This window comes from Adiantum capillus-veneris, chromosome 22 (assembly GCF_014529385.1).
Source record: "Adiantum capillus-veneris isolate H3 chromosome 22, ASM1452938v2, whole genome shotgun sequence".
Taxonomy (NCBI): domain Eukaryota; kingdom Viridiplantae; phylum Streptophyta; class Polypodiopsida; order Polypodiales; family Pteridaceae; genus Adiantum; species Adiantum capillus-veneris.
In genome coordinates this window covers 119,539,835-119,550,622 of record NC_140952.1, presented here as the reverse complement: position 1 = coordinate 119,550,622, position 10,788 = coordinate 119,539,835, and positions in this window count along the sequence as shown.

Sequence of the window (10,788 nt, the reverse complement as noted above, 5' to 3'; positions counted from 1 at the left end):
AAGTATAGATAATTGTTTCCCCAATCTTGGATAAGCTCTACCTGTCCCATGAAAGGTCTTCCCACTATCATTTCATAGTTGAGTTTTTTACCCAAAGTCTACTATGGCAAAAGTGTGTTGATATTTTTTGTTGTCCATTTCATTTTCCAAATTTTCCAATTTTTTTGAGATTAATCCCGTTATCCCCACCTTTAGGGTTTTCTGTACATCACTTCATAAGTATGGTCTGCGTTTTAACAGTTCTCCCAAGGTAAGAGTGCATTGGATGGGTGTAGACATGATTGAATGAATGTTGTCTACTTCTAGGGTCTCTTCAGCTTTTTTTACTTGAGTGGTCTTACACACTATGGATTCATCTTCGTTATCTCCCAAGTAAGAGGGTAATGTTTTCAAGGTCAATGGTTTTGACATTCCTGACGCTTCAGATCCACAATCCCCGTACAAGGATTGTACATCCATGCTTACATTAGAAGGTAGGTTATCCAACTAGACTTCCTCTATAGAAGTGGAGTTTAGAGTTAGGCTCCCATCATTGATCTCTCTAACTTTTTTCCATAAGTGTCCTGGCCAGTCTTCCTCTACAAATGGAATTCCATCTAAGGCATCTTCGCTGTCAGGCACTATAAGCTCTGGTTCTTTTGTTTCAAGCCGGGGTTCTGCCACCACATCAGGCTTTTCTTTAGTGTCTCTTACCACAAGCTCTTCAGGTTTTGCGATACTTTCAAGCTTGGGTTTTTGTTTTTCCAGTACTTCTTGCGTGATTCTTACCAAATTTTGATAAGATTCCAGCTTAGCTGCTTCCTTGTTTGGAGAAGGATAGTTTTTCTATTTGTTTTCCATGTTTTGGCTTGCTTTAAGTCCAGTTTGGTAGGCTTCCAAGGCGGCATTGATAGGCTCAAAAATTTTATCAACCAGAATGGATCCTCCAGATTTCACGGTTGTTTCCTTGATTTCACTTTCCATTTCTTTCAAATTTTCTTGGAATAGCTTTCTTGCTTTCTCCTTGATTTCAACCCGTTGTTTTTGTTTTCTCATCTCGTATCTTTTTCTTCTGCTCCTTTTGATTCTTTGAGAGGAAACTTTTGTATTTTGCAAATCATCAGAGGAGTTGTGTTTCTTTTTCTTGGACTAGGCTCTAGTGATTACCTTGATTGGAATAATCGATTCACTCTCTGATTAGCGACTAGTTATCACTTGGACTACGTTTATTACTGTTTTACCCTTGTTTAAAGGATTTTTAGGACAATCTTTCAGAAAGTGTCCTCCCTTTTTGCAGCATTTTATGCAATAGGCTTCAATTGATTTGATTTTTTGTCAAGCTCTGGACATTTATTTTTCCAGTGATCATCTGCACCACAGTTATGACAGTTTCCTGTCCTTGGCTTAATCATGGGTCTTAGCATGGGAGGTCTGACACCTTGATTAGCTACATAGTACATTGGTGCGAGCTCTGGTGGAGCATAAGTCACGGTTTCTTCCATTGGTGGTGGATGTGAATCATACCAATCTTCTACCATTACTGTAGATGGACTCGGCTCTACATAGGGTGTTACAGACACTAATGCTTTTTCCTCTATGACTCCTTCAAAGTGCATGTACTTTACAGGCACTGCATTATGTCTTGGGTATGGAGGTTGTTTTCCCAACATAGGTTGAGGTATTTCCATACCCATTGGTGGTCTTTGAGCTTGGGCCATATTAGGTTGATATCTGTACATGGGTTGTCCTTGTTGTTACGGAATTGATATTTATCCATTTATTGCAGCTGACAGGTGGCAAAAGCATTAGAAAATAATGGATTATGCAGAAGGATATTATATTTTATGTATATTTGATTATTCAAGTGCTCTTTATGAGCTTTGGCCATTTATGACCGGCCAACCAATTTGTACTCACGTTGACCATTCAAGAATCTATAAATTAAATACGTGCAAGAGGGAAATGGTCACTCTCGCACGAGGGGAGATTACACCAAGTGTCTGAGTTATTCTTCTCCTCTCCTCTCTCCTCTCTCACCATGCCGAGGCGTAGCACTCTGCTCTAGGAGGTGCGCTTGCACGTGCTCTCTTGCTCTCTCCCGCTCTTTGTCTCTCTCTGTTTGTGTTGTGCTCGATTATGGATTTGTGCGAGTCGGCAGGTACATAGATTTATTTGTTTATGTCTTGCTATGTGCTATTTTGATTATTTGGCAGGGCAGCCAGGCTTCCGGCTATAGCAGTGGTATTAGAGCCCATATTTATGTTCCTACTCATAAAAGTACAACCATGGAGAGCGCTACGAGATATAGCTAAGTCATTGTCTTCTTTTACCTTAATCTTTTATCTCTTGTTGGCATGTCATATAAATTCTTTGAAGGCATGCTAAATATAAGGTTGCTAGTATTTTTGTAAATGTTTCTATTTCCTAATCGTTAGAAGTGAATGATAACAAGCACTTATTATGCATAACTTGTTCATCTTACATGGCCTTTTGGTGCTGCAAAGTGTTGCATGTTGAATAGAATCAACGGTCTATATGAACAATCTTTCAAATAGTATATATGAAAAAAAAAATGGTTGCTAGATGTATAGATGAATAGTGTGAGAAAACACAAAGAGGAAGAGGAGAAATTTCTCAAGAGGTAGGAATTGAGTTCTAAGGGTAGCGGTAGATGACGTAGAACTATGCACATTAGTCTAGTGAATTTTTTAAAAAATAAAAAAATAAAGCAAGTATGTGGTATAGTATGAGGAAGAACAAGGAAGTTGAAACGTTTCCCTGGTTGAGGTAGAACAGTAGAAGAATCATGAGAAGCGAATCAATGGTAGTGGGATGTAACCCTAAAAGATTGCATCCCACTCACGACTATCTTCAATAGAAATTATTGTTGTCAATCACCGATAGGTGCCTGTAACCACTCGTCATATCCTGGCCTTAGTACTACTTCACCATGCGGTGCCAAGTGTGTCCATTGCTAAGTCAACCACTGTCTTCGTCTACACTGATTTACACCATTCGTCTAGTTTTACCACTCTTCGCAGTTGGTTCCATACCAACTGCCGCCACTACATCAACCTCTGCCAGTAGAGGAGCCAATATACGGCCATGCAGACTCAGAACTCACTATAGTGACGCCGTGCATCCAATACTAGAAGCACTGCTTGGCTGTGGAGCCTCTCATCCATAGGTAGTAGCTCTTGGTGGCCAAGCCACAATATTTAATTTTTTTTCTTGCATTTAAATTTTCACCCACTATCCTAGAAAAAGATGTTGCTACTCTTTGTTTTGATAGTCAGGCACACAGCCGCCATCATTTTTAGGGACGCATGCACAGAACATGCAGAACTCTCTCTCTCTCTCTCTCTCTCTCTCTCTCTCTCTCTCTCTCTCTCTCTCTCTCTCTCTCTCTCTCTCTCTCTCTCTCTTTTGTGGCCGACCGAACCTAATCTCTCTCCACAGTTGCCATGTTGATGACCTACGGGGCCGGCACTTCACTTTTGCATGGCATTTGAGCTCTACTTTGCGACTCTTGTTATCCCACCAACCTCCCACTTGTTTCAGAATACTGTGCACCACCCAACTGCCATGCAGAGTCGCCCACCCCAACCAACCCCCTTCTAATCACACACACACACACAGTCTTTCTCTCTTTGACCTCCTAGCGGGCAATACCCATTCTCTCTCTCTCTCTCTCTCTCTCTCTCTCTCTCTCTCTCTCTCTCTCTCTCTCTCTCTCTCTCTCTCTCTCTCTCTATCTCTCTCTCTCTTACTTTCTCTCTCTCTCACTCTTTGTCAGTCATCGCCACTCTCCGCCCTGCAAGAGAAAATGACACTCTCTCTTTCTCTGGTTTTGCTCAGCCGCCATCCCTCTCTCTCCTACGGTGATGAAATCTCTCTCTCTCTCTCCCTCATTTGTGGCTGACGGCGCAGGAGCTGTAGCAACCACCCACTATTTTTACATTTATTTTTCTCTCTCTTTCTCTCTCTCTTCCTCCTAGTCCGATGACTTACAGAGGCGGACCATGCCGAAGCTCTGCACGGAGTACTACAAACAACTCTTCCCCCCACCTCGCTTTATCTACCTCTCTTCCACTACTCCAAGGTTCTTCCTCTCCCTCCTGTCCCCCGCTACGATTACGGACATTGACGAAGCCTTGCAACGACTGCTCATTAACGACGCTGCTAATGAGGTTTTTTTTTAAAATTTTATTTTATTTTTACTCTACTTCATTTCAATTTGTACACAGACATAGGCTTAGATTCACACGTCTTGAATCATTTTGATCTTATAGGTCTCTTGGGATAGTTTCCTACGATGTTAAAATACTCTTCTTTGTCTTTTCTTCGTCACTCTCTGCGAGTACAACTCCCTACAGAAGAGGAAATTTCAAAGTTCTTCAATGAAGTTTTATTACTCTTCAGACATTGGATTCGTCGATCCACAAGGAGTGTATCAGCCTGGAGCTTGGTTCTCACAACTCTCCTCACAGTAACCAGTTCTATCGACATCATCGATCGCTTTTCCATCGGGTCAACTTGGAACTTCTCTCTCAAAGTCTCCTCACATTTACACCATCACCTATGGCTTTGTCTTCGCCCTACAAAACAACCGACATCCTTGACCCCTTCCAGTCCTTGCAAGATGAGCTCACACGACTTCGTCGAGACTAAAACCGCTTGGAAAACTGCTTCCGAAAGTTTTGCCTTTGAATTTTGGACATGCAGGCCTCCGTCCACGCCTTAAACTCTACTTTAATAAGCCTCACCGAACACCTTCTCGGACGACCCCCCTGCACTAACACCAAGAAACCTCGGCGCGATCCTCCTAGCACTACTTTCCCCGCCCCTACACATGAATAGACATGTGTGTTTTTTTGGTTGTTTTTTTCAACTCTTATTTTGTAATAAGCCTATCTAGCCTCCCTTTGGCCCTCCTTTCATAGATCTCTATGTAGCCCAATTTATTTTTACGGATATCGCAACAGCTGTGTTGGTTCCCACACGCGGGATTCATAACTAGTCTTTTGGTTTGTTTTAAGTTGTCAACACTTCTCATAGCACACGTAATCTAGCATGGTTATTTTCTTAATGCTTTTTTCATATGAACACCACATTATTTCTCGCAATTTTGTCTGCATTGTACTAAATAATTTTGATTAGCACAAGTCACTATAAACTTTGATCTACTCATATCTACAAATATCCACACTAAAACTCTCTGTTGTAATCATTTTCTGCAAAGTGTATCATGATACTCCTTCGCCTTTTGTGATTCGTTCAGGTTATCAAAAGTCATGAACTCATTTGTAAAGATTCAAATTTGATGTACTTGCAAATTTATGAAAAAATAAAAAATAAAACAAAATCTTGCTAAATGACTCGCATATTTTTATACTTCTTAGTAATAACTGCTCAACATGCCTATCTTTATTACATTCACCACACCTTTCGGGAAATATGACTATGTGTCCCGCCAACATGCACCCACATGAGATTATTTTCACCACTTATCTCATGTCAAATCATTCAGATAGAGCCACGCAGACCAGAATGTACACTATTTTCTTTTGAGTTTATTATAAGCATATCATTAACTACAAATCGGTGCTTATTTGACTACGTATACTAACCCTTTTATACAAGATAGGGCTACCCCATCTTCTTACATAATCTAAGCGGAATAATCCCACTTTCTCTCAATCAAAGGCTAATCATGGTAGGCCTCGATAAGTAGTCAACATACTTTTATCCTTCATATCGAGTTGTAATGATTCCACCAAAATTTTATTCTTACTTATGTTATTTTGGCCCATTGAAACAACATAGACTAGTTTGGTTCTTGCATTTTTTTTTATGTTTGTTTGTGGCATTAGTGGATCTATGCGAGAACTGCAAAGTATTTCTTCTCGTTAAGTTGTCTCACATTTCAGTTTCAACAAGGTTATGGATAACTTTTTATTTTAATCTTGTTTACTTTCTTTTCAAATTCCAATTGTCAAGTCATTGTGCCAGCACTGTACATCTTAAAAGTATAATCACACACTAATATTAAATTGAATTCTAGATAGGCTGGATATTCTTTTCTTTCATTGCAAATTACTAACACAACATTACCAGTTGCAGTACTCGTACCTCTCCCCATATGCCACCAATGGTATAAATACAGGATACCCTCATGGAAATTTTATAGAGATGCTTTGTCAATAAGCTATGTAGCTACTCCGGTGAGCTAAGGTGCTTTGGGATACTGCACAACAATTTGTAAGTGCTTTGATATACTGCATTGTGATTTCAACAATATAGTAAATATTTTTTTTCCTTTATGTCTTGCCTAGTCCATTGGTCACACACACACAGATTCGCCGATCTACGCAGTGTGTAGATACTCATCTTGGTGCAGATCCGCTAAATTAGCCAGCACATTGATAAACTTTAGATCTATGATTTTTAAACAATATCCAATACAGATTCACTGATTTAGGCAGCATTAGTACAGAGTCGTCGATTTAGGCAGCACGTATATCATGCTGCAGTAGCTGGCCACCACTGTAACTGGTATGATTTTGTTACCCCGATACATAATAAAAGTGATTTTGATTTAGACTTATATTGTGGAATTGGAATTGGATTAGAATTTGGTATCTGGTGATTATTACGACAGTGTTTATGAGACTTGACATTATGAGATTGATGATGAGTGTGACCAATGATATCCTGATTCATCAGGGTATGACATATACTACTTATTCTAGTGGTATGGGACAGTAGGATAGGTAGTATGTGGATGATGGCAGGCATAAGCAATGTTGTCTAATTTTATTGATTTTTTACTATTTGATACAAATTTCTAATCATTGGTTTTGACAAGTATTGTTTGAAGATTTTTATCTTCGCCAATTGAGGACAGTTGCTTTCCAACGGAGAGGTATGTTACGGAATTGATATTTATCCATTTATTGCAGCTGACAGGTGGCAAAAGCATTAGCAGATAATGGATTATATAGAAGGATATTATATTTTATGTAAATTTGATTATTCAAGTGATCTTTATGAGCTTTGGCCATTTATGATCGGCCGGCCAATTTGTACTCACTTTGACCATTCAAGAATCTATAAATTAAATATGTGCAAGAGGGAAATGGTCACTCTTGCACAGGGGGAGATTGCACCCACTGTCTGCGTTATTCTTCTCCTCTCCTCTCTCCTCTCTCGTCATGCCGAGGCGTAGCACTCTGCTCTAGGAGGTGCCCCTACACGTGCTCTCTTGCTCTCTCCCTCTCTCTGTCTCTCTCTGTTTGTGTTCTGCTCGATTATGGATTTGTGCGAGTCCGCAGGTGCGTAGATTTATTTGTTTATGTCTTGCTATGTGCTATTTCGAGTATTTTGCAGGGCAGCCAGACTTCCATCTATAGCACTTGTGGCCTCATGGGCACGTACTGAACATTCCCATCATACTTTGGTCTGAAATAGCACTTGGGGTCTTGGTCCCTTTACCCTCAATTGCACACCATTTTTGTGGCCTAATTGATTGTCCTTGTTGAGGTTTCCCTTGTCCTGGTCCCCTCATAGGTGCTTTTTGCATGTTGTTCATCATGTCATTCATTCTTTTAAGCTTATCTTCTATGGATGAGAGTGGTGCTACAGCAATCGTTCCCACTTGTGCTGGTTTAGTAGATGTTGTTTTCTCGCTTTGGTTATCCTTAGGGACATCTTCTTTGTTGAAAATATCCAATTGTCTCCTAAGTCAAAATTTACAGGTCGTCATTTCCAAAAACTAAAGTGCCTAATGTGTAGCTCTACTATTTGCGAACACGTGGATATGCTGAAATGCAAAAGCGGACAACGTATGCTCACCGAATCCCCAGATATAGCTTGTGGCTCGATCTCGCAAAGCCGGGCCATACACCTGCAATGTAGGTGTTGATGCGAAGCTCTCTCCGGGGGCAACACGCTACACATCTCCGCACTTGATTCCGACCACCAGTGCGCGCGTTGCGTCAAGATAAAACTCTCACTCTCTCTCGTACACAGAGTACGCTCAACTCACACATACAAAACTTATAAAAAATGACAAAGGTCCTTTGCATTAAGGTCAAAAGTGGTATAAATACCTTACAATCTCAAACCCTAAAGTTCCAATTTAACCATTTACTCAGTCTAAATGTCAAAAATGGGATACAATTTGGAAGCTTCTGCAAGCCCCACTATTTACAAAGGTGAAATGATGGTTTCTTCTCAATTAAGGAATGATTACAAAGGGAATTATTATTCCGCCGGGCAATTATCCTCCGTTGAGTGTGTCCAGCCGCTAACAAAGAGACCCATTCAGATTCCTCCATTCTAAAGATGAAATCTGCCTTTGAAAGCTTCATCATCTCTTCACGAAGTGCCCTCTCATGAATGAACCCCAACCTCCTAAGATTTTGAACCTTTGGCTTGGCACCTTCTTTTAGATTGATTCCATGCTTGACCGCATTATCTCCTTGCAACTCTCTATATTCAATGGAAAATATATTTGGAAACTCTGTAAACATGTCGTCATACTCCTTGTTTTCTTTCTTTGACAAGTCCTCTCCTAGCATGCTCCTTGCGTTCACTATGACAGGCTCTATACTTGCTTTTGTATTATTCTTCTCCTCCTTGACCTTCACATCATGCATTGATGCTTCCTTTTCACCCTCTACACTTTCTTTAATGACATAGATGAAGCATCACTGTCGTATGATGTAGTTTCTGTCGAATCCGTATCTTGCACCTCCAATAGAGACTGTGTACGGCTCTCATGTATGTTGTAGACAATGGTCCTTTCTTTCTCTTGGTCGGGGATGTCATCAAGCCCATGCCCCAATCCTGCTTACCACTAAGGGTTATAAGCCATGGACTCTCTAAAATGATTGGATAAGCATTATCACCCGCTTGCATCATTTAGAATCAACCAAGCACTCAATCCCCAACCAAGACTTTTATCTTCACATCTTTAGCTATCCCAAGACACCTTGAAGTTTTGTGGTTGGCCATCCTCATATGGATTGAAGCACTCACTGAAATCTTGACTCCTGCTTCCTTCATGATAGCCTCGATCATGACACACACCTACCATCCACATATGCTTGCACTTCTGCTTTCTTTCCCAACATAGCTTCAGCTAAATTGGCACCATATCCATCGAGTGACCAGCCCTCAAGGATGACACTATGCTTTGATGCTTTTCCTTTTTGGGAGGAATCCGTGTACTCACACACTTGGTCCATTTCCTCCTCAATTTAGTGTTCAAAGCCACCAACTAACCAAAAGATACATTGGCCTTTTGATTTTGTATGTCATCAAGAATATCATAGTCTTCAACACCTTGGCCAAGGGGGTAGTCCTTTGGACCTATTTTCCTTCTTCGTCACCTCTTACTACTCTCTGGTTTGTCTTCTACTTTACCCTTCCCTTTCCTTGCTATTGTTTCCCTCTCTTCTTCTATCTCCTTCTCCCCATCATGCCTAACTCTCTTATTGGCCAAAACATCCACATCTTGATGCCCAAGGTTAATGATGCTGATAGCTTTGCCTTCTCCATTTGCAAGCAACAACGATTGTGGTTGTTGTTGCGGAGGTGGTTCTTCTAGTGCCTGCTCTTGATTATTTTCTTCTATTCTCCCTCAATGAGGCCCATATAAGGGGTACATCCCTCCTGTCTCTCTTGGTGGTTTGGGACAATCAGGGGCATGGTGACCCTCTTCATCAAAATTGTAGCATCCGCCTTGTAGCCTCTGTCCCCTACCTCTCCAAACTAGCCATTCTTCGGTTTGGTTTCTATTCATTATGTTAATACTTAATTCTTGCAAGTGACCAGTAAGATCATACAAAACTCAGGCAGTAACGGGATCCGAACCTTGAACCACTCGCTCCACTATATCATCTTATGCCAATAGGGACCATTGGTTGCACCACAAATGGCTCAACATATGTCATGCCTTGATCCCACCTTCTCTTGATCTTCTTGCTCTTGGCCTCTGCAATTTACACAGCTCTTCCAAATGTAGTAGGCTCTTCTTTATCGACCTTCTCCCTTACACTTGGATGGAGAGAATCCATAAACTGTGGCACTTTAAATAAATCCCCTAGAGGTACTTGGGATGCCGCCTCCAATTGCACCCAAATTTCTTTGAAGTGTTACAGAAAATCTTGAAAGTTAGCATGAACATCTTGCTGCAAACCTCTCAATTTTGTTGCTGCTTCTATTGCGATTAGTTTCTTTCCAAACCTGTCAAAAAATGTCTCCTTCACCTGCTCCCATGTTTGATTTTTGTCTTTCTCTAAACCTTCAAACCACTCGCGAGCTTCTCCTTTGAGTGCAAGAGGAAATACATGAAGCTTTTCTTCATCATTAACAATGTGCATACCAACTGTATCCACTCGAAGGCAGCAATCTAGTCTTTTACATCCTCCTTAACTGTGAACATTAGCCGACTATACGCCATCCCTTCAAAGTCACTTCTCCCTTGCATGAGTAACTCCACAAAAGTTGAAGTCTTGCACCTCAACCAAACCACCACTTTTCTCCAATGATGTTTGAACTTCATAGGAAAACCGCTTCACCTGGGTGCACAACCGGTAAATTTCCGCTCCCCAGCTAGATTTCCTAGGGATGATGATGGAGCAAAAGAGGCCGTGCGCACACACACACCTAGAAACCTTAACACAACACAAGGTATTCCATTAATTTTATTACCTCACTCATAACCACTCAAAATCTCATAAATATAATACACACAAGCTCAATTCAAACCCCAAACACCTCGACCTACAAGCCCTTTCCTGC